The 26467-nt window shown below is 36.5% G+C and overlaps 1 protein-coding gene across 6 annotated transcripts in view; it reads right to left on the bottom strand.

Moving 5' to 3' along the window:
- Window positions 1–26467, bottom strand: part of ADIPOR2 (adiponectin receptor 2) — a 78126-nt gene that overhangs the window by 37973 nt on the left and 13686 nt on the right. The window contains exon 1 of one of the 6 annotated variants that reach the window (XM_015061486.3): window positions 2416–2612. The exons of the other annotated variants lie outside the window; for them this stretch is intronic. The gene's annotated coding sequence lies outside the window, so the exon portion shown is untranslated. Of the gene's footprint in view, window positions 1–2415; window positions 2613–26467 lie in introns of those variants that run through there. 6 annotated transcript variants of the gene reach the window in all.

Below are 26467 nucleotides of genomic sequence, written 5' to 3' on the forward strand. Positions count from 1 at the left end.
TGTGACTTTTATAGCACATATTATTGGTAATATTTTGCATATAAATTGCTTCAACGTCTGACATTTCAGTATTTGAGTTGTTTTGAATTCTAACTAGACTACTCTGGAAGGCAAGAAACTCAGGACCAGAGAGACCATACTCCTTTTACATTCCTTGAGTTCCCAGAAAGTACTATGCACATGAATGTTTAATGAATATATGATAAATAATATTTAAATGTTCTTTGTGTAAAAACACTTCCAGAAATCATCACTATCTCTCTAAACTAGACTGTAGTATGTTTCCTAGGTGTTAAATTATTTCAAGTCCTTGACCCTCTTAACTCACATGCAAAACTTAATTTAGACATGTAGTTATATATACTAATAAGGTCATTATCACAGCCAATCCAACTAGAAACACTAAAACATGATAAAGCGAGGGTATGTGTTATGCTATAAATCCCATGAGATTCAAAGTTCTTACTGGGGAAAAGGAGGAGTAGGGCAAAGTGGAAGGGCCTGGATATTATAAAAAGAAGGTAAAATGTGGATCTGGTTTTCATATATATGGGTACTAAAACTAAGAATCAGTCCTAGAATTCAAACTGGACTAAAAATTAGCCAACTATACGTTTAACAAATCATTTGAGTTTGCTTCAGGATTTCTCTAAGGGCTTTCAAAGTTCTGGAGCAAGAACAAATACAAATCTTTAAGGATCACCAAAACTTAGCACATTCCTATCACATAAGGACCTAAGCAAGCATATTAATAATATTGAGATTATAAACTATGCTATTAATGCTAAATTCTGAAAGAGAAAACAACGTTAATGATTTCAGTTTATTTATGTACACTTCACAAAGCTATTTCACACCCACCATTTCATTTTGTTTCAGGGAAGAGGAAGCTAACATTTACTGCAGATCAACAATTCAACAAAGTTAAATTCCATACCAGAGAATTTACATGTGGTATCTCACATAACCCTAATATATAGCCCCCTGGGATATTTTATCTCTCATTTTATAGATGTGGAAACTGAGACTTGGAGATTAGTTAATTTATTCAAGACCATTAGTCAAGAGGAGCAGCTGGAATTTATATCCAGGTCTTTCTGGCCTGCACAATATCCATGTTCTTTCTATACCCAAAAGATTAAGATTGGGGGGAAAAAAAGATAAAAACTTGAACCCTAAAGTCATTTGGCTCACATGGCAAGTAAACTACAGAATCAGAATCTTTATTCACAAATTGTAGCAAGTAAAATAAAGTTTACTGCAAAGTAGCCTTGAAATATGACCACACTAAACTTCTCATAAGTGGGAGCTATACATGGAGGAGTATTGCTCATTTATGAGAATATAAATGGAATGTTCTATTAAGTTAGAATTGTTTTGTAATCCACAACTCAGAAAAAAAAAAAAAAAGCAAATAATAAGAAATAAGTTTTCCAGGGGCACAGTCGACTAAGCTCTCTGATTTCAGCTTAGATCATGATCTCGCGGTTTGTGAGTTTGAGTCTTGCGTCCGGCTCTGCACTGACAGTACGAAGTCTGCTTGGGATTCTCTTCTGTCTCCCTCTCTTTCTGCCCTTCCCCTCGCTCACCAGCACTCTCTCGCAAAATAAATAAATAAACAGAAAAGAAAAGAGAAAAAAGAAAAAGAAAAGGAAAGGAAAGGAAAGGAAAAGGAAAAGGAAAAGGAAAAGGAAAAGGAAGGAAAGGAAAGGAAAGGAAAGGAAAGGAAAGGAAAGGAAAGGAAAGGAAAGGAAAGGAAAGGAAAGGAAAAGGAAAGGAAAGGAAAGGAAAGGAAAGGAAAGGAAAGGAAAGGAAAGGAAAGGAAAGGAAAGGAAAAAGAAAGGAAAAGAAAGGAAAAGAAAGGAAAAAGGGAAGAAGGGGAAGGAAGGGAAAAGGGAAGGGGAAGGAAGGGAAAGGGGAAGGGAGAGTAGAGTGGCAGGAGCAGGGAGGAGGAAGAAAATCTTAGTCTATCCCACCAAATATCTTATAGATCTTCTGCTGCATGGCCTTCATAAAAGAACACCATGACAACTGGACTTACTCCTAGAATGAAAGACTAGTTCAATACAGATAAATCCATCAATGTAATACATCACATTAATAAAATGAAGGAAAAATACATAAGCATCACAACTGATGCAGAAAAAACACTTGACAAGATTCAACACCTTTTCATGATAAAAACACTCAGTAAAACAGGAAGAGAAGGAAATGTTCACATAAGTCATATATGAAAAAAACCATAGCAAACGTCATAATAGTGAAAGACTTAAAACTTTTTCTCTAAGATCAGAATTTTGTACTTCGTGAATCTGTTCCAATATAAATTTAATAATTCTAAAAATTAATAAAAAATGAAAATAGTCACAAGCACTAAATATAGTTTTTACTACCAAAATCATTAAGTATAGGTACCTTTTAAGATTTTCCAAGTATTCAGGGGTGCCTGGGTGGCTCAGTAGGTTAAGTGTCTGGCTCAGGTCATGATCTCACAGTTCGTGGGTTCGGGCCCCACACTGGGTTCTGTACTGGCAGCTCAGAGCCTGAAGCCTGCTTTGGATCTGTGTCTCCCTCTCTCTCTCTGCCCCTCCTCTGCTCATGCTCTCTCTTTCTCTCCCTCAAAAATAAGTAAACATTAAAAAAAATAAAATTTTCCAAGTATTCAGAACATAAAAGAAAATTAAGCATTTCTTTCTGCATTTTTTTCTTTTTTAGAGAGAGAAGCGCACGCACTTACAAGCAGGGGAGACGGGCAGAAAGAGAGAGAAAGAGGGAGAGGGAGAGGAAGAGGGAGGGGAGGGGAGGGGAGGAAGGGAGGGGGGAGGGAGAGAGAGAGGTGGGGAGAGAGAGAGAGAGAGAGAGAGAGAGAGAGAGAGAGAGAATCTCAAGCAAGCTCGACACTCAAGTGTAAAACGCAACACGGGGCTCAATCCCATGACCTTGGGATCACGACCTGAGCCAAGGTCAAGAGTCTGACACTCAAACGAGCCACCCAGGCACCCCACCTTTCCATATTTTATATAAACTGTCCTATAACCTCTGAGTTTGAAACAATTAAAAGACTGATCATGAAATGACAACTCCAAAGGTCACATTTTTAATGTAATAAAAAAAGTTACATTATTTTATATATATAACTTTTGTACATAGTATAGCCTATTCATCACATACAGCTCTCTTAAGCCAGACCTTTATACAGATAGAAATCACCAAAAATGATCAATTTTTAGTTTTAACAATTCAAAATAACACCTACCAATAACAGTATGTGGATATCTGAGTTAGATGTTTCACAGAATTTGAGCTATTGCCTGCCAATGCCACTTGACAAATTTGGGGCTGTCATAAATCTCTTTTCACAAGCAGTATTTTTTAATGATTCTCTAAGAGCTGTACTTTGCAAATGCCTTTAGAATTGCTATAATCTCTAGGGGAGGAGTCAACATGGTGGAGAAGTAGGGGGACCCAAAGTTCCCTCATCCCTCAAACACAGCAGTATTAAGGCCAGAAGACTGGGAATTCCAGGAATCTGGGCTACAGTGACAGAAACATCTCCAGGGACCCATGGGACAACTAGGCAGGCTATAGGTGTGTGATTGCAAACTGGAAGAGATAAAACGGGTGGCACAGGCACAGCCGGGAGGTTTCCCCTCGGTGGAAACACAAAAGGAAGAGAAAGGGAGGCTGTGGAAACGTAGGACTGTATTTGGACAAGAGAAAAACCACAGACCTGGGAACAGAAAAAAAAGAAGGAATCAATTTCTACCTCATTCTAGGGTGGCAGGGCTTTCTCCAGACTGGAGCCACCCTGTGCACGCACCTGGGGAGGAGGGGGCACAGCCCTAGTCTCCGTAGCCAGCTCAGAGGCACAGTCAGAGACAACAATCCTCTCTCTTGAATGCTATGGGAAGAAGGCAAAAAGCCATTCCAAGAACAAAAGACTCTGCAGGTTCCTGCCAGCCAGAGGCCCCTTACCAGTTGAGCCGAGTAGTGCTACCCCAGAACTGGGGCGCAGAGCAGGATCCTTTAAGACGTCCAACAAACCTGCTCACTCATGCCCGCCTAGCACTGTGAGGAGCCAGAGGCCCTTTGTTGGCTTCTGGAGTGGCACTTCCCTGGAACCAGGGCACTTGGAGCGGGATCCTTTAAGATATCGGGGTTTGAATCCCAGCCAAGCACTTTGGAGGTGCAGGAGACTGTGGAGCACACTTGCCCAGCACAGTGAGGATGGCCTGAACAGAGTGGTTTGGGACACCCGGTCCAGGGGGAAAGAGACTGGGATATCGCCATTTTTCTCCCCATCACCAACAAGGTGGGGCTTCAGGGAATGGATGAGGGGCCCACAGTGGAGGCGGGACCACCTACACCAAACCACACCCCTCTGGGCCTGGTAACTGCATGTCTACCTGAGCAAGATTGACAATGACCAGACCAGACAGACCCTCCTCCAGACCAGCACTGCCACCAGTTCCAAGGCACCATCAGATACCAGTCCAGCATTTTTGCATTTTCTGATTTGATTCTTGCAATTCTTATTTTATATATACATATAAAATAATATGTATCGTTTTCCTTCTTCCTTTTCTTCTGCTTATTCCTTCCCCTCTCTATTCTGGCTACTAAGGTTATTGAGTTGTTTAAGCAGACATTTTTAATCTATTCTTTTTACACCTCTTCTGTATCTCCTTTATTTTCCTCTCTCTCTCTCTCTCTCTCTCTGGATTAAGCCGTATAGTTTCTCTGATTCTCTGCCTGGTCAATTTTTTTTTTGTTTGTTTTCTTTTTCCCTACCCGTCATTTCTCTTTTTGTATGGGATAGCCTTCTTCTACCACACCCCCTTTTTCTTTTTTTTAAATTTTTTCCAGGGCTACTTCGATGAACAAATCAAAGCTTACCTGGTGGAAGGCCCAAACCACCACTACAAGTAGGAAGATAGAGCACCCAGAGTCACAACAACAGACAGCATGCAACACACTCCAAAAACACCTCCTAAAGGACCAGGCCCTGGATAGTGTATGACCCCATTTTAATATAATAGTGCTTCCAGGTGTAGGACACATAATAAGCTTTTAAAACACATAAGGTACAGAAAACTACCCAAAATGAAAAAATGGAAGAATTCTCCTCAAAAGAAATTCTAGGAAGAAATGACAAGAGAGGAAGAAATGACAGCTAGAGATTTTAGATTAATAGTCATAAGATTAATAGCTGGGCTTGAAAAAAGTGTAGAAGACAGCAGAGAATCTATTGCTGCAGAGATCAAGGAACTAAGGAATAGTCACAATGAATTCAGAAATGCTGTAAATGAGGTTCAAAATAAACCAGACGCAGTGACATCAAGGATGGAGAAAGCAGAGGGGAGAATAAGTGAAACAGAAGATAAAATTATGGAAAATGATGAAGCCAAGAAAGAGATAAGAAAATACCACACCACAAGGGGAGAATTAGAGAACGAAGTGATTCAATGAAACGTAGCAATATCCATATCATAAGAATTCCAAAAGAAGAGCAAGAAAAGGGGGCAGAAGGTTTATTTGAACACAATTATAGCTGAGAACGTCTCTAATTTGGGGAAGGAGGCAGACATCCATATCCAGGAGGCACAAAGAACTCCCTTCAGATTTAACAAGAATAAGTCTTCTCCAAGGCATTTCATAGTGAAATTGGCAAAATACAAAGATAAAAAGGTAATTCTGAAAGCAGCCAGACACAAACAGCCCTTAATCTACAAGGGTAGACACATAAGGGTAGTAGCAGACCTGTCCACTGAAACTTGGCAGGCCAGAAGGGGGGGGCAGGAAATATTCAATGTACTGAATAGGAAAAATATGCAGCCAAGAATCCTTTATCCAGCAAAGCTGTTATTCAGAATAGACGGAGAGATAAAGGTTCCCAGACAAAAAATTAAGGAGTTCATGACCACTAAACCAGCCCTGGAAGAGATCCTAATGGGGACTCTGTGAGTGGAATGCTACAAAGACCACAAGGGACCAGAGACATCACCACAAGCATTAAACCTACAGATAACACAATGACTCTGAATCCATATCTTTCAATAATGCTGAATGTAAATGAACTAAATGCTGCAATCAAAAGATACAGGGTATCAGAATGGATTAAAAAACAAGATCCATCTATATGCTATCTATGAGAGACTCATTTTAGACCTGAAAACACCTTCAGATTGAAAGTGAGAAGATGGAGAACCATTATCATGCTACTGGAAGTCAAAACAAAGCTGGAGTAGCCATACTTAGACAAACTAGATTTTAAACTAAAGGCTGTAACAAGAGATGAAAAAGGGCATTATATCATAATTACAGGGTCTATCCATCAAGATAAGCCAACAATCACAAATATTTACACCCCCAACTTGGAGGCACCCAAATATATAAATCAATTAATCACAAACATAAGCAATCTTATTGGTAAGAATACAGTAATTGCAGGGGACCTTAATACTCCACTTACAACAATGGACAGATCATCTAGGCAGAAAATCAATAAAGAAATAATGGCCTTGAATGATACACTGGACCAGATGGATTTGACAGATATATTAAGAACTATTCATCCAAAAGCAGAATACACATGGAACATCCTCCAAGATAGATCATATACGGGGTCACAAAATAGCCCTCAATAAATATAAAAGAATTGAGATCATACCATGCATATTTTCAGATCACAATGCTATGAAACTTAAAATCAACCACAAGAAAAAATTTGGAAAACCCCCAAATGCATGGAGGTTAAAGAACATTTCTTCAGAAAAAGAACCAAGCAATTAAAGAAGAAATTTAAAAATATACGAAAGCAAATGAAAATGAAAACATGACAGTCCAAAGGCAGTCTTAAGGGGAAAATACATTGCCATCCAGGCCTATCTCAAGAAACAAGAAAAATCTCAAACACAAAATCTAACCATACACCTAAAGGAACTAGAAGCACAACAGCAAAGAAACCCCAAAGCCAGCAGAAGAAGAGAAATAATAAAGATTAGAGCAGAAATAAACAATATAGAATTAAAAAAAAAACAAAACAGCAGAACGGATCAAAGAATTTAAGAGCTGGTTTTTTGGAAAAATAAACAAAACTGATAAACCCCTAGCCAGAATTCTCAAAAAGAAAAGAGAACCCAAATAGATGAAATCACGAATGAAAGAGGAGCGATCACAACCAACACCACAGAAATACAATTATTAGAGAATACTATGAAAAAGCATGCCAACAAACTGGACAACCTGGAAGAAATGGACAAATTCCTAGACACCCACACACTACCAAAACTCAAACAGGAAGAAATAGAAAATTTGAAAAGACCCATAACCAACAAAGAAATTCAATCAGTTATCAAAAATCTCCCAACAAATAAAAGTCCTGGGATGACTTCCCAGGGGAATTCTACCAGACATTTAAAGCAGAGTTAAATCTCTATCTTCTCAAGCTGTTCCAAAAAACAGAAACGGAAGGAAAGCTTCCAGACTCATTCTATGAAGCCAGCATTACAGTGATTCCAAAACCAGAGAACCCACTAAAAAGGACAATTACAGGCCAATATCACTCAGGAACATGGATGAAAAAATTCTCAACAAGATACTTGCAAATCGAACTCAACAGTATATTAAAAGAATTATTCACCATGATCAAGTGGGATTCATTCCTGGGCTGCAGGGCTGGTTCAATACTTGCAAATCAATCCATGTGATACATCACATTAATAGAATAAAGGATAAGAACCATATGATCCTATCAACAGGTGCAGAAAAAGCATCTGACAACATACAGCATCCTTTCTTAATAAAAACCCTCGAGAAAATCAGGATAGAAGGAACATATATCATAAAAAGCCCATGAAAAGCCCATAGCCAATATCATCCTCAATGTGGAAAACCAGTTTTCCCCAAGATCAGGAACATGATAGGAACATGGCAGGAATGTACTCTCACCACTGTTGTTTAACATAGTGTTGGAAGTCCTAGCCTCAGCAGACAACAGAATGAAATAAAGGGTATCCAAATTGGCAAAGAAGTCAAACTTTCACTTTTCACAGATGACATGATACTCTACATGGAAAACCCATAAGACTCCACCAAAAAGCTGCTAGAACTGATACGTGAATTCAGCAAAGTCACAGGATACAAAAATCAATGTACAGAAATCAGCTGCATTTCTATACATCAACAATAAAGCAACAGAAAGAGAAATCAAGAAATTGAGCCGATTTACAATTGCACCAAGAACCATAAAATACCTAGGAATAAACCTAACCAAAGATGTAGAAGATCTGTATGCTGAAAACTATAGAAAACTTATGAAAGAAACTGAAGACACAAAGAAATGGAAAAACATTCCATGCTCATAGATTGGGAGAAAAAATATAGTTAAAACGTCAATACTACCCACAGCAATCTACACATTCAATCCCAACCAAAATTGCACCGGCATTCTTCTCAAAGCTAGAACAAACAATTGTAAAATTTATATGGAACCACAAAAGACCCCAAATAGCCAAAGTAATGTTGAAAAAGAAAACTAAAGCAGAGGCATCACAATCCCAGGCTTTAGCCTCTACTACAAAGCTGTAATCATCAAGACAGTACGGTATTGGCACAAAACAGACACATAGACCAATGGAATAGAACAGAGAACCCAGAACTGGACCTACAAATACATGCCCAACTAATCTTTGACAAAGCAGGAAAGAGTATCCAATGGAATAAAGACAGTCTCTTCAGCAAATGGTGCTGGAAGAACTGGACAGCAACATGCAGAAGAATGAAACTGGAACACTTTCTTACACCATACACAAAAACAAACTCAAAATGGATGAAAGACCTAAATGTGAGACAGGAAACCATCAAAACCCTAGAAGAGAAAACAGGCAACAACTTCCTTGACCTCAACCGCAGCAACTTCTTACTCAACCCGTCTCCGAAGGCAGGAGAAATAAAAGCAAAAATTAACTATTGGGACCCCCTCAAGATAAAAAGCTTCTGCACTGCAAAGGAAACAATCAACAAAACTAAAAGATAACCGACAGAATGGAAGAAGGTATTTGCAAATGACTTACGGATAAAGGGTTAGTATCCAAAATCTATAAAGAACTTATCAAACTAAACACATGAAAAATAATTCAGTGAAGAAGTGGGCAGAAGACATGAATAGACACTTTTCCAAAGAAGACATCCAGATGGCCAACAGACACAAGAAAAGATGCTTAACATCACTCATCATCAGCGAAATACAAATCAAAACCACAATGAGATACCACCTCACACCTGTCAGAGTGGCTAAAATTAACTCAGGAAACAACAGATGGTGGCAAGGATGCACAGAGAGGATCTCTTTTGCATTCCTGGTGGGAACACAAACTGGTGCAGCCTCTCTGGAAAAGTGTGGAGGTTCCTCAAAAAATTAAAAATAGAACTATCCTATGACCTAGGCAATTGCACTACTAGAAATTTATCCAAAAGATACAGGAGTGCTAATTCATAGGGCCATTTATACCCCAATATTAATAGCAGTACTTTCAACAATAGCCAAATCATGGAAAGAGCCCAAATGTCCATCAACTGATGAATGGATAAAGAAGATGTGGTTTATATATACAATGGAATACTACTTGGCAAAGAGAAAGAATGAAATCCTGCCATTTGCAATGACACGAATGGAACTGGAAGGTATTATGCTAAGTGAAGCAAGTCAGTCAGAGAAAGAGATATCATATGTTTTCACTCATAGGTGGAACTTGAGAAAATTAACAGAAGACCATGGGGGAAGGTAAGGGGAAAAAATTGTTTCAAACAGAGGGAGGCAAACACATAAAAGACTCTTAAATACAGAGAACAAACTGAGAGTTGGTGGGGGGGGACAGAGCAGAGATGGAAATGAGTGATGGGCACTGAGGAGGGCACTTGTTGGGATGAGCACTGGATGTCGTATGTAAGCAATTAAGCACGGGAATCTACCCCCGAAACCAAGAGCACACTGTATACAATGTATGTTAGCTAACTTGACAATAAATATTAAAAAAAAAAAAAAAAAAAAGGAAAGAAAGAATTGCTACAATCTCCCTGAATAAGAAAGTAACACAACTAAACCCTTCAATTCCCTACTTTTCATAAGGAAAATAAAACAAAACTTGGTGGTCTTGAGATAAAGAAGGCTGCTATCATATTAACCTTACTTTTGTACATTCCATTCAGAACCTCGAATTACTAAATGCTTTCTTCTAGTAGGTGCCTATCTTATGGCTGGGGGACCTAAGCCTCAGAGGTAGAGATCTAACAACGGAAGTAAGTAGCAAAAATCAGATCCAGATCTCACAACTGACCCCCAATGAGTTCAAATTCTTGGTATTAGAATGTTTCAATTCTCAAAAAGACCATCTTAATCTATTAAAGCTCATCTTTACCTATCATTATGTTATATACCATACCTACTTTCACCTAAGGGCTGTTCCACTTTAAAAACATTTACCTTGGAATAAAGAGCTCTATCTCTAAAGAAAATCACTTAATGGCATTCATGGTCATTCCATTAAACCTGACATTTATTATTTTATAAGACTCTCCAAGGCTTTTTAGTTCCAGACAGGTTATTTGTCCCAAAGGTACACTTTCTGGCAAAGTATGAATGCCCTACATGTTTTCTAGAGATTCCTAGCCTGTCAGTTGGCCACTGAATTAAATAAACCAAACCACTGTTTATTAACCTTATATTTTCCTGCTTAATGATCTAAGGCTTTACCTTTCTAAGTTATACTCTTCAACTTGCTGATTCAACAATCAACTTGCTAATACTATAGATTTACTTGCCTTAGAGGATAGTATTACACAACATTATTGCTAAAGATATTCCTCCCTTATCTCAAATCGCCATATCCAATCCATTAGCAAATGGTATAGATTTTACCTCCAAAATACCTCTCAAATTATTTCCATTTCTTTTCCTTTCCTCTGTCACACTTCTTAAGCCAGGTTATCCAGTATTCTCTGACCAAGAATACTTTTGATAGGGGCACCCAGGTGGCTCAGTTCATTAAGTATCCGACTCCTGATTTCAGCTCAGGTCATGATCTCAGGGTTCATGAGTTCAAGCCCCGCATTGGTCTCTGTGCTGACAGCACAGAGCCTGCTTGGGATTCTCTCTCTTCCTTTCTCTCTGGCCCTTTCCCACTCATGCTCACTCACTCTCAAAATAAATAAACTTAAGAAAATAAAATTTAATTTGAAAAAAAAAAGCATACTTTTGATAATCCCCTAATGGGTCTCCCTGTCTTATACCTACAGTCCTCTATACAATGGCCAAAGTGCTCTTTCAAACAGAAAAATCATACCAATTATCCCACTAAAATCCTTCCAGTACATTTTATTCCTTGTGCAAAGGAAAACCAAAATCTTTTCCATAATCTCCACAAGGTCCTTCATGATTTTGCCCCTGTCAATCTCTCCAATTTATGAGTGAGCTCATAAAGCTCACTCATCGGTTCACTTACTCTTTTAATCCTTGTCTATACCAATCTTGATCATCATCAGGACCTGGAAAAAGACCTGATCCCTAGAGTCACCTTTTGTAAAAACTCTTACATGACCATTCTTACCTAACACAGCATTACCCCATCCTCCATACCAGTCACTGATAGCACTTTACACTGTTTAATTTCCTTCATAGCACTTCCCACTCTCAAATCATATTTTTACTTGTTCCCTTTTTTATTATCTATCTTGCCCCACTAAACCATCAGTTCCGAAAGTGTTAAACCTGGTCTGTCCTGTTCACCACATGTATCTCTAACAGTGTCTGTCATATAGTACACCCTCAAAATTTATTTCTCTTTCAACTCAATTACTGCCCCTTCCCTCCCCTCCTCCCCAAAAGAAGCCTTTATGGAAGTTATTTTCCCCACCAAAAAAAAAAAAAAAAAAAAAAAAGAATTTTTATGGCAGTATAGAATTAAACAAGAAATCTTGAAGAGAATCTCTTTCAAAAAATGTTATTCTTTAAAACAAGTGACCTACCCCCATATATATTTGAGATGGGTTTTTTATTGTTACTAATTAATGTAACTATTCTTATTTTTAAGAAAAATATTCCTTTGCTCTTAAAAGGAAATATAAATCTGAAGAGTTAAATAGAGAAAAAAATCCATGAAAATGGCTTCATCATTCAACACAGAAGAAAATCTTGTCTCTTAAATGTACCCACTCCATTAATAAGCACGCTTATGAAGCTGCCAGATAGTTTTGAGTGGCAGAGTTTATCCACCCTCAAAAGGTGATGGTGGGAAGAAAGGAGAAACCAGCATAACTAGCAATTTGAGATAAGATGGTTTCTGCTGGCTGGAGAATTCACCTAATATAGTATTTTATTCTTTTAGGTTCTGGAATTCTTCCAGACACACTTTAAACAAAAACAGTAAGAGAGGGAGGAAAATACAAACTCCCTAGGCAGGGGGATAAAGGGTTGTTTTGTTTTCTCTAAAACAAGAAATGACAGAATTGGAGCTTTATTGGCTGACATGACAAATTAAATACAATTTGTAAATAAAACAAAGTAATAAAACTCATCAAGGTGTGCCCATAAGGGAATAACACATTAAAATCAAGTAGTGATAATATTCTAACATTTACTTCCATCACTGAATAGGAAAAAAAAAAAATTTAAGTGAATTTGACACCTGAAAACTCTAATAAGACACTGACCAAATCTCAAATTCCAAGTATGAATATGGAAAAGTGTTGGAGTAATGCTGTCTTTAAAAGTCAGTATAACAAACCGTGTTTTTTGCATTATAGGAAAACTAATCACTCACTGACTTCTTTAAGGACCCATACTTCTATTTGGTAAACTTGGAAATTATTATAACTAATACCATGAAGACAACTAGGTACCAACTCTAGAGGGAATGGACTAATTTTGAAACAATTCAGCAGAAAACCTAAAGCCTGGTAACAAACATACATTTTCTATATGACAAATTATTAATACTCTTTGCTTAAAAAAAAATCCCCAAGTATCGTGGGTACTCTCTTTAAAAACAAAAACAAATACAACTTCAACTATGAAAAGCACACTGAAATATACTTAAACGATCTGTCTGAAGAACAAGTATTTAGACATTGAATATCTAACAAAAGGAGACCACTATTTCAAACAGAAATAAATATACATTATTTAATATAAACATATGATGTCAAGTATCCTTTATCTGATTTACTCTTCATAACCACTGTAAAGATTCAATACTTCCCATCTACAGCTGAGGAATCTGAGGCTCAGACAGGTTGAGCAGGTAACTCAAAGCCTCACAGCTGGCAAATGGAAAAAGAGAGTTCAAACTCAGGTGTTTCACACTTTCCAGTCAGCTATGATGCTCTAAGTGGAAATGAAAATAGACCAACAATATGCACATAACTCTGACCAAATTTTTTGTGCCAAAAATAGGGTGCAAGGTTTAACTAGAAATATATTTTCCTGATTTTAAGTTTATTTAGTTATTTTGAAAGAAAGAGAAAGCACACATGGGGGCAGGGTAGAGAGAGACGGAGAGAGAGAATCCCAAGCAGGCTCTGCGCTCAGCAAGGAGCCCAAGACAGGGCTTGATCTCACAAGTGTGAGATCACGACCTGAGCCAATATCAAGAGTCACACACTTAACCGAATGAACCACTCAGGTGCCTCTGTATTTTCCTAACTTTAAATTTCTATATTTGAAATGCAGCTCCAAAAAATCTAATTTAATAACCTACAAAAATATTTTTTTTGATTCAGTAATTCTATTGATATTGATATTTAAAACTTGCAAAAAAAGAAATTAATGCAGGTCTCAAGAGTCTAATTACTCTTAGGGCTATCTCCAAGAGCATACTATATCAAGGAAATCCTGTTTCCCCACCTATAAAAAGCAGTATTTGTGAAAAAAATCTTATTTAATTACACTAAATGCACATTTAGTGTTCTAAAGTAATCAAGAACAGAAGATACAGATAACAAACATTAATTTTTGAACAAAAAAAAAACCACAGTATCACCACTTTCTTAAGGGAAACCATTGAGAAGCTTAAAAGCTAAACAGTTAGACCTTGGAATTACACATAACCTGGTATTACTCTTGTTTAGATAGCAATATAAACTGCAGTAAACCTCAAATCTACATAGAACAAGACCTGCAGACCTAGTTATATACCAAGAATTATCTAAAAAACAGCCATGACTCCTTGACCTAAAATCCTACTCTTTCAAATTTCTCTTTGAAACTGATACTAAAGCAATACAAAAACAGGAAAATCCATATGCACAAAGGTATTTATTTTGGGGAGAAAAAAAAGCAATTAACCATGTTGTGTTTTTTTATTAGAATATTAAATAACATTTAGAAATGTATGAACAGTTTATGGTATCTTAAAATTAAAGAACAAGATAAAATGCTTATCACAATTAGATAAAAATAAGCTTTACAGCTATATAAAAATGTGTGTGTATAATACAAAAGTTTAAAAGGCAATTTACCAAAATGAGTTGAAAACTTACGTCCATGCAAAAAGCTACACAATAGTTTATAGTAGCTTTATTCACAATTGCCAGAAGTTGTAGCAACCACATGTTCTTCAATAGGTGAATAAACTATGATACATCAATACAACAAAACATTACTCAATAAAAAAAAAAAAAACAAGCTATTAAGTCATGCAAAGAAACTTACATAGAGGAAATTTTGCTAAATGGAAAGAAGCCATTCTAAAAGGCTACATACTATATGATTTCAAAGCTGACATTCTGAAAAAGGCAAAATTAGGGAGACAGTAAAAAGATGAGTGATTAACAGGAGTTCATGGGAAAGAGAGATGAATAGGTGGAGCACAGGACATTTTTAGGGCAGTGAAACTATTCTGTATGATCCTGTAATGGTGGATACATACACACATTTGTCACAACCCACACAAAGAATAAACCCTACTGTAAACTGTGGAATTTAGTTAATATTAACATTTATATTGGCACATCAAACATAACAAACATACCATACTAATGAAAGATACTAATACTAGATGAAACTGGAGGAAATGAGAGGGTATATGGGAACTCTGTATTTTCCACTCAATTTTTCTAAAAACTTAAAATTGCTCGAAAAAAACACAAGGTACTAATTTTTTTAAAAAGAAACTTTGACAAAAACAAATATAAAAAAACTAAAATCATTCAGATAGAGTAGTGGATTAATCAGTGATATTTTTTTCCTTTTAGAATTGGTTATTTTCATGTATTATATTTAGCAACACATAAGCCATGAAATATAATTCTAGCAATGTCTGAAGTAGCTGCCCAGTCCCCAAACAGAAATCAATTCACTCCTAGTTTTACCTACATAAAACTGCACACAAATTATCCATCTGTGATTTTTTTAATTGTCCTCAACTTGGAATAAAAAAAAAAAAAGTTGAGTGGCAGCTTTCAACTATTACACCACATATTGAGGGGTAGAGGGGGAAGATGTGAGGAATCTATATAATTGCCAGCTAATTTCAGTCACTTAGTGACTACGAATGACTAATGATTTCAATGGAAAGTGAAGAATTTGATGTGAACAGTAGGGACATATGCCTCCCTCAAATTTTTAAGACTTTAGAAGAAATGTCTTAAACTTAAACTTTTACTCATCTCTTAGTTTATAATTACCACAAAATCATCCACAGACTACAACTCAACTGATGACAAGATACCACATAGTTATGATGAAAACCAACACTGAAAATAAATGTCCAACTTGGTCTATCACATTTTTCAAAGCTAGAGATTTATCTCAACACCACTTTAAAACTGTTTTCTATAGATAGGAATTTATACATCAATTTCTTAAAAGTTCAATATAAAGTCCAATCTAAATCATTGTAAACATTTCCAAAATCATTTTATTATCTGAGTTAACATGATCAGTTAAGTCATGCAAACATCACGAAAAATCTTACAATCTAATATGTTGCTTAAAAAGGAATCGACAGAGAGTGATATCAACAAGAAGGAACAGGAGTTTTCAGCACTCATTTCCCACGAAACAGCAATTTTGATAATTGCCCATGGACTAGAGTACCTTTGTGGGAACCCTGGAGTCCCAGAGAGGTCTCATAAGCTCTTTGGAGGAAAAAAATCTGCAAGTAAGTACACTGAAGAAAGTAAAAAGAACAGTTACAACTTCACCAATGGCATACTTTCCCTAAAGCAGCACAAATCAGTGCCAAGAAAGAATCCTTCCACCTGTGATTTCTACCACAGGGGAAAGTGAGAACAAAATGAGCACCCACTTCCCCAGATCTACAGGATGCTGCTCAGGGGCCCCTTCATTCTCATTCCACCCAGAACACTGAGACAAAGCAGGGAAGAGAAACAGGGCTCACAGCAACTAGGGCACAGAATTCAATAAAGTGCCATGGATGTTACTGACCACTCACAGGCTCCAGCAAGAGGCCTACCCACAAACCTCATAAGACACATTACCTGAAGATAACCCCAACTAGGCCCCATGTGCCCCCAGCACTCCATGTGGTCTTCCCCAATGAAACCAGCTCACGCAAAACACTGAAAATCATAGACAAAGCAATCACAGATGGCTGGCTCAACTCTCCTGGATTGAAAGATGGTACACGGCCTTCAAAACTTCAGGGCACTGCCCTAGGAAAAAATAAATGGGAGCCTTTCAGTATAAACAACAAAATTGCTTTTTAAGGAAACTCAGTGACCTACATGAGAGCACAGATAAACAACTCAATGAAATCAGAAAAAGACATAAAAACGAGAAGTTCAACAAAAATATAGAAATCACAAAAAATAATCAAACACTAATTCTGGGGCTAAAGAATACAATAAATAAAATGAAAACTGCAATAGAAAACTTCAAAAGCATATTCAATCAAACACAACAAAGAATCTCTGAGCTCAAACATGTCATTTCAAATTACTGAGTCAGAGAAGAAAAAAGAAACAAATGAAAAACAATGAAGAAAACTTACAGGAATTATGGGCTACCATCAAATGAACCAAAATACCCATAGTGGGAGTCCCAGAAAGAAAAGAGGGAGAAAAAAGGCAGAAAACTTATTTAAAGAAACAATGGCAGAGAGGTGCCTACGTGGCTCAGTTGGTTAAGCGTCCATCTCTTGACTTCGGCTCAGGTCATGATCTCACGGTTTGTGGGTTCAAGACTCCAAGTCAGGCTCTGCATGGACAGCGCAGAGTCAACTTTGGATTCTCTCTCTCTCCTCGCTCTCTGCCCCTCTGCCATTCGTGCACATGCTCACACTCTCTCTCAAAATACATAAATAAACTTTAAAAAAAGTTAACGGAACAATGCCTGAAACTTCCCATATTATGGGAAGGATATAGACCTCTAGATACTTGAGGCTCAGAGGTCCCAAAATAGGACCAATCCTAAAATGATTACACAACAACACATTATAACCAAATCTTAAAAGTTAAAGACAAAATGAGAAGTTCGAAATCAGAAAGAGAAAAGCAACTCATGATATACAAGGAAACCTCCATAAGGCAATAAGCAGATTTCTCAGCAGAAACTCTGCAGGCCAAGAGAAAATGAGATGACATATTAAAAATGCTAAAAGAAAACAAAAACAAAAAACCATCTTCACCAACAATACCCAGCAAAACAGTCCTTCAGAAACAAATGAGAGATAAAGACTTTCCCAAACAAAAGCTGAGGGAATTCTTCACCACCACACCTGCCTTACAAGAAATGCTAAAAAGAGTTCTTCAAACTGAAATGAAAGGATACTAATTAATAACATGAAAACATATAAAATTATAACACTCACTGGCAAAGGCAAGTATAGACTCAAATACAGAATACTCTAATAGTGTAATGATGTTGTGGGCATCACTTTTAACTTTAAAAGTTATAAAACAAAACTATTAAAAATAACTCTAGAAGCACCTGGGTGGCTCAGATGGTTAAGTGTCAATTATATTAATATGTAATATTAATATATATTAAGTGTCAATATATATTAATATGTAATATTAATATATATTACACATAATTATAATAACTGTTAATAATTACTTGACATTATGTTCAGTAAAATAAGCCAGACACAGATCAACAAATATCGCATGAGCTCACTTAACATTTGTCATCTAAAAAAGTCAAACTCAAAAAACAGAAAGAATGGTGGTTGCCAGGGGCTGGGTAGTACAGGACACAGAGAGAGGTTAATCAAAGGGTGCAAAGTTTCAGTTACACAGGATGAGTAAGTTCTGGAGATCTAATATACAACACGGTGATTACAGTTAATAATGTTGTATTGTATACTTGAATATTGTATACTTGAATACTTGTATACATACTTAACATTGTATATTAAGAGGGTAAATCTTAAGTGTTTTTACTAGACAGATAGATAAGGGACGGGGAGGTAACTGCCAGTTGATAGATGTGTCAATTACTGGACTGTGGTAACCACCTTACAAAATGTGTATGTGTGTATACATATAAAGCTAGAGGAGGGCAGAGAACAAATCTACATAGCAGGACTGGTCACAATGGGTGAAAAGCTGAAAGAACAGATGAATGGATAAACAAAATGTGGTATAATCATAATATGGATTATTCTTCAGCCATTAAAAGAAATGAAATTCTAATACATGCTATAACATGAACCAATGTTGTAAACATTATGCTATGTACTAAATAAACCAGACCAAACACAAAAGACAAATATTGTATGGTTCCACTTTCATGAGGTTACTGGAATAGGGGCAAATTCACAGAGACTGAAAGTAAAACAGAAGTTACCAGAAGGAATGGAAAGGAAGGAGTAGGAGTTATTAATTGGTACATATTTTTTTTAGGATGATGAAAAAGTTCTGGAAATGGTGGGGATGGTTACACAACATGTAAATGTATTTAATGAACTGTACACTTAAAAAAGGGTTAAAATGGGGACATGTGGGTGGCTCAGTCAGTGTAGCGTCCGACTCAACTTCAGCTCAGGTCATGATCTCACGATTCAGGAAATCAAGCACTGCTTTGGGCTCTGCGCTGACCTGTAGAGCCTGCCTGCAATTCTCTTTCCCTCTCTCTGCCCCTCCCCCAACTCGTGCTCACTTTCTCCCTAAGTAAACATTTTTTTAATGGTTAAGATGTAAATTTTATTTTTTTTCACAATAAAAAAAAAAAAGTAATGAAGTACTGACACATGCTACAACATTTCTCCCCAAAAAAATTTTCAAGGTTTTATAGAGGGGGTTTGCCAATCACAATAGATGAAAGGTATTCTGTGCAAAGAGCATATGCAAACAAGAATAGTAAGGTCTATTCAAAAATTAGAGGACAAGGGACAGATTCAAGATATACTCAGTAGAGAAATATCAACACTGGATGACTGATTAAATGAGGGTCAATGAAAAATACAAAGACATTAGATGACTCAGGTTTTTTGCTTAGGCAGTTAAGTGTATTTAGAGAATACCATTCATTGAGATGAAGGGATGTTAAAGGGGAAAGTAATGAATTTGTTTTTGGAAATGAAGTTTGAAGTAACAAATATTCAGCTGATATCAGGAAGCACAAATTAGGAAAAGAGAATAAGCTTGAAAATAGTACTGGGTGTTACCAGTAACAAAAGTGATCTAACATAGTTACCAGCCTAACAACAGTGGCCAAAATCCTTTAAAAAGAAGTGAGGGACAAAAATGAAAGTGAAGAATCCAGGAGAATACCAAATATTACATGATGGACTGGAACCTAGATCTCTTGACTCCCAGGCAAATGTACTAACACCAGGTTGCCTTTCTAATGGAAAAGCAATGGAAAATTTTAAATTCCCACTTCACAGACTTCATTTTCCCTTCAAATAATACTGCATAAAGTTATTACACTGCTTAAAAACACCGAGGTTACTTACATGTACCTCAAAAGCAATTTTTTCTACCTGAAGAAATTGCTAACTTAATTGTTTGACACTTCAGGTCTAGAAATATAACTCTATTCTAGGAAATGTATTTTTTAAAAAACAATAGTTTGCATGTTGCATAAGGGCAAGGATTCCTGTTTTGTTCACTGCTGAAACACAAATTGCAAGATATACAGGAGACATTCAATATAGGTTTCTTGAATGAACGAATAAATGTCCCATTCTCTAGGGGGACAAATGGAAAAAAGAAAAGGATTTAAAATTATTTATATTTAATAAGTTGGGCTTGTTATTAGATATTAGTACGATGTATTACTTCACCTATTTTGTGATTTTGATTTTTATGTTGCCCTCAATTTTAAAAGAACAGGCAAGATGTGGAAAACAGTATGGTAGTTCCCTCAAAAAAATTAAAAATAGAATCACTATATGATCTAGCGATTCTATTTCTGGGTATACACTCAAAAGAATTCAAAGCAGGGTCCAGGAGAGACATTTATACACTCATATTCATAACAGCGTTACTTATAACAGCTAACACATGGAAGCAACCCAAGTGTCTTATCAATGAATGAATGAATCAATAATATAGTCTATACATACAAAATACTACTTAGCCTCAAAAAGGAAGGAAATTCTGACACACACTACAACCTGGATGAACTGTGGCATTTTGCTAAGTGAAATAAGCCAATCACAAAGAACAAATGCTACATGATTCTACTTGTATGAGAGAACTTATTAAAGTAGTCAAAATCACAGAGAGAGAAAGTAGAATGATGGTATCCAGGGTTTGGGGGGTGGGGGGGGACAGGGAATTACTGCTTAATTTATAGTTTCCATTTTGTAAGATGAAAAGAATTCTATAGATAAATGGCTAAACAAAATGCACAACATGACTGCACATTTTTAAAATGTGTAGTAAAAAAGACAGTAAATTTTATATACATTTTATAATTTTTTAATTAGGGAGAAAAAAAACAATCCCAAAAAGTAATACACTGTATGATTCCATTTTTATGACATCCTTGAAATAACAAAAATACAGAAATGGAGAACAGACTAGTGGTTGTCAGGACTTAAGGAAGGCATAGGAGTGAGAAGTGGATACGGTCATAAAAGGTCACCATGAAAGATCCTTGGGGTAACAGAATTGTTCTGTATCTTGGGGCGCCTAGGGGGCTCAGTCAAGCGTCTGACTGTTGATTTTGACTCAGGTCATGATCTCACAGTCGAAAGATCAAGCCCCATGTGGGGCTTTGCGTTCAGCGTGGAGCCTGCTTAAGATTCTTTCTCTGCCCCCTCCCTGCTCTGTAAACTAAATTTCAAAATTAAAAAAAAAAATTGTCCTGTATCTTAAAAATGTCAGTATCATAAAAAGAAAAAACAATGTCAGTATCATGATTACAGTATTACACTAGATATAGTTTTGTAAGATTTTAGGAGTGGGAGAAACTAGGCAAAGTGTATGGCGATCTCTGTATCATTTCTTACAACTGCACATGCACCTACAATTATCTCCAACAGAAAAGTTTAATTCAAAAAAAAGAGAGAAAGCAGGCAAGTCCAGCTCCACAGTTTTATACATAATACTCCACACCAGAAATTTCAATGCAAGGAGTGGAAAATCATGCACATAGTTTCCGATAAAAATACATACCACAATGCTAAAAGCACCTCGGTAGTAATTTCTAAAAAAAAATCTCATCAATACATTTCACCAAATAATGGCGACCATAATGATAATAAAAACAAGAGGAACAGGTTCCTCAAAAGTTCCTCAAAAAGGTAAAAAGACTTACTGTGATTCAGCAATTCCACTCCTGGACATATACTAAAATTGAAAACAAGAATTCAAATAGATACTTGTATACCAATACTCCCAATAGACAAAACATGGAAACTCTACTAGCATCCATGGACAATGATTGGATAAACAAAATGTAATATAAACACGTAATGAAATGGGGTGCCTGGGTGGCTCAGTCGGTTAAGCGTCCGACTTCCGCTCAGGTCATGATCTCCAGGTTCCTGAATTCAAGCCCCATGTCGGGATCTGTGCTGACAGCTTGGAGCAAGGAGCCTGCTTCAGATTCTGTGTCTCCCTCTCTCTCTGCCCCTCCCCCATGCGTACTCTCTTCCTCTCTCTCTCTCCTTCTCAAAAATAAAACATTAAAAATTTTTTAAAAACATACAATGAAATATTAAGCTATTAATAAATAACAAAAGAGGATTAAGTTTGGATTCATGGTACAATTGACAGAACACAGATTATCAGGGCTAGTGAGAGGGGGTAATGGCGAGTTATTGCTAATGGTTAGTTTTTGTTTTAGGTGATTCAAAAGTTTTGGAATAGATACTGGTAAAAATTACACAACATTGTAAATATATTAAACATTAATGAAATATAAACTTAAAAATGCTCAAAATAGTAAACTTCATATGTATATTTTATCACAGTAAGAAAAATGGTAATAGCAACTATAGCTTATTTAGTGCTTACGATACACCAGGCACTGTGTCTTTTAAGTAATATACAAGAATTAATTCAGTTAAAACTCTGTGAGATATGAGATGGGTACTATCAATCCCCACTTTATAGATGAGGACATAAAGCAAAACAGTCTGAGTAACTAACACACAACTAGTAACTGGTGAGCTAAAATTTCAATCTAGTGCTCTAGTGCTCATTCCTGGTGCTCTTATTAATCAATGCTACTTCTATAGTTTTATTAATAAATGATTAATATTAGCAAAGAGAAAGCTCAATTCACTGATCCCTACTTGGGGAATAAATGAAATTTAAAAATTGTAAGTCAAATTACCATTAAAAATTGGATGAATAAAGAAAATAGAAATATATTTCAAAAAAACATGCTCAGCTTAGAGCCCATAAAGTCCACAGCCTGTAAAATATAGAAAAAGGTACCAAATTAAAGTTTTAAGAACTGTGAAATAAGAGGTCAAGGCTGCAATCCAGAAAAATATACTACAGTACTGCATTGCCTCTTTGCTAATAAACTTTTTATTGATGTAAAAAATACATTCAAGAAAGCACAAAGAGTTCACAAAGATCACAAAGCATAAATGTCACATAACCAGCAAGGAACAACATTCTAGTATCCAGAGGACACCTCTCCCCCATCACTGTACCATTCTGTAAGTATTAATTTTAAGAGATCAACCACTTTCCCTGCAGTTAGTGTGACAGAAATCTTCCATCCGAATTCTGTAAAAACTTAAGCCAGTCAAGTAACACGCATCAGTACTTCATTGATAGTGGTTAAAAAGGAAAAAGCTAGGGTTCAAAAGAAAATCTAGCACCTTTAATATCCTTACTGATCCTACTGATGGAATAAACTATTCCATCCTAAAAAATAATTCCATTCCATTAGTTGAACAACTAAATCTGAACAATTTGTATCCACTATGTTTTACTTCACAATGAAGTCTGAAAGAGGAGGTAATAAGGGACACAACATACCAATACTTCCATGTAGAACATTTTGTACCATTCAGGTTTCCAATGAAGGAAAAGCATGAATTTGATATCAGGAATCTCATTAACCATGCACCAACTTCAAAGGCATACCTCAGTGTGGAATGATAGACCACAGAATAGTTTCAGTATACAACTTTCCAGTCACTTTGAAATTGGCTACTTTCACCTTAGAGGAAGCCAACAAAAACCTGGGGACATATTTGGCAGCCTGTCCTCTACCACTGAATAATCTAATTATAGAACTAGAAAGTGATGCTCCTAGATTTCAACTATTACACCCTACTCACTGTGTCCCAACTAATAGAGACACTGCACTACTGGCCCTCAGAATCTGAAGACTAGTATAATATACTAATTTTTAACAACTTCAAAGGTCCATGGCAGATGGCAAATGTGTAAAAGAGTCAACAATCTCCATGTCATGCATAGTTGTGAGAACTGAATAAGCTAACAGAGGCAAAGCACCAAGAATTAATTTAAATCATGCCCTGTGAGGTTGGCAATAGAATGAGATCACTAGTGAGAAAGCCCAGCTAAATACCACACACCAAGTAGCGATAGTCATATTTGAAGATTGTGAAGTTTCTGGTCACAACAAACACTAATGACAAACCAGTATTAAAAAGACACCTTAGGAGTACGTGGGTGACTCAGTCAGTTAAGCACCCGACTTGGGCTCAGGTCATGATTTCATGGTTCGGGAGTTTGAGTCCCGTGATGGGCTCTGTGCTGACAGCTCAGAGCCTGGAGCCTGCTTGATTCTGTCTCTCTCTCTCTCTCTCTCTCTCTCTCTCAAGAATAAACATTAAAAAAATTTTTTTTTAATTTAAAAAACCACCTTAATGCCATTTCATTAAATTTGTGCATTTCTTTCTGCCATTTTTTTATTTGGAAGATGAGGTACCCATAGTATACAAAAGAATTAGCTAAGTATAAATGTAGTGTTTAAACTAAATGGCGGAAGCCCTAGCTTATAATCACATAATGAAATGCAAAAGTATGGAAATGATAACTAACCAATACCTACCCTTCTCTCACTAAGCAATATAAAGAATCAAACCCAATACATAATTTCAAAATATGTGATGGGTTCAATTCTTTATACCAAGTGGAAATCATTCAATAGATTCTCAAAGGTCTCCAAAGATGAGGCTCTCCCACAAGCATTTCTTCAAATATTTAATACTCCTTAAGGTCTAGAAATCCATAGTATTCAGGATGAATATCAAAAGACATCATCATTTTAGTTTTCCACAATGATAATATCCATTAGTTTGCTGCAAATCATTATTGTTAATTCAACTTTGACCAATCCAGGCTAAATAATTCTTATTCATTAAGTTTTTCCATAAAGGACTCATTTTTTAACTTCTGATCATTTCCTGGAGACTTTACTAGACTCTACCCAATTTTTTCATATCCTATCTAGCATAAGAAGCTCAAAATTAGATACAATATTATTAAAATGTTTACATAATACTCTTCACAATTATTACCATGTGATATGTGATGCAACATATACCTATAAAACATTATTTAGGCACCAAAGAACGTAATAAGAGCTGTCATAATACACTCAGCAAGTCCTACTAATTCAGTCTTCAAAACATAGTCCAAATCTACCCATTTCTATTACTTTCTGGTTTCAGCCAGAAAATAAAATCTCTCTCACCTGTCCTAATACACTAGCCTATAAAGGTCTCCTTGGTTCCATCTTTGTTACCCAACTATCCCCATTCCTTATGCTTTAGAATCCAGAATCCACTACTCACACAGCAGTCACAGTGATCTTTATCAAAAGGCACCCCCTTGTTTTGAGCCCTCCAATAACTTTCCTTTATAAGTAGAAAACCTTTATCCTGACTTACAAAACCTTAATTGATTTTAGCCCTACCTTTGACCTCTTCTTGTACCACTGTCCCCCTTGCACACTACATTGCATCCACTGACCTGTCTGTTCCTCTAACACTCCAAAAGCTCAAAGGGCTTTATGTCACCAGGTTTCCCAAAGCCTGGAATGCTCATCCCTCTGATCATCCCCACTGCAGGCTCCTTCTACACATGCTGATCTCAATTTAAAAGTCACCTACTCAAAGAATCCTTCTGTCTACACAATCTAAATTGGCACCTCCTAACTCAACTTACTCCTTACCACATGACCTTTTAATCTCTTTCTTGTCTGTGAGATTTTTGTTTACTACTGCTCTTTTCCCATTAGAATGAAAGCCCCTGAGAGAACAGACATTGTCTTCTTTATTCCTATATTCCTAGCACCTAAAACAGCAACTGGCACACACTAACTGTATTCAAAAAAAGTATTTGCCAAATAAATGTATAGGGAATTACTACTCAAACTTTGTAAGAAGTTCAGGGGCAGAAATTAATTTCCCTGACCTCCCCAGGCTCCTAACACTAACTCCTTTATTCTTATTAATGTTTTTATTATAGCACCTGTCACAATTTACTGCATTTATCCATTTACATGTTTGCCTTCCCCTCCTGGAAACTTCTTAGGGTCAGAAAACCTTTAGAATCCATTTTTGTTTCATAACACGGATGCAAAGTAGGAACTCAAAACCTTTGTTGGATGTGTAGGAGGAGGAGAAAGAGGAGGAGAAGAACAGGAGGAGAAAGAGGAGGAGTACTTACTACATGCAAAGAATATTTCCCATGAATTATCTCTTTAATCTTTACAACAATCCTGGGGGATAGGTACAATTATTTCCTCCATTTTGGAAATGACAAAACCCCCAGGAAACTTCTAAATAACTTGCCTGAGTTAACTATATTTACAAGTGGCAAACTAACCTACCTAATCAACCTACTCTGCCTAACACCCAAATCAATGCTCTTATTCACAACCCTCTGTTTCCATGAAACATAAGCTCTACTAAATGCATACTACTTAAATGCCAAAATCAGGAGTTTGAACACTGATAATATGTTGTACTTTACAACAACGTTGAAAATATTAAGAAACAGTCAAAAAATAGGGAAGAACATAGAGCCTTGCTACATACCAGAACCAATGAAACGA

This window comes from Acinonyx jubatus, chromosome B4 (assembly GCF_027475565.1).
Source record: "Acinonyx jubatus isolate Ajub_Pintada_27869175 chromosome B4, VMU_Ajub_asm_v1.0, whole genome shotgun sequence".
In the NCBI taxonomy this organism is placed as follows: Eukaryota; Metazoa; Chordata; class Mammalia; order Carnivora; family Felidae; genus Acinonyx; species Acinonyx jubatus.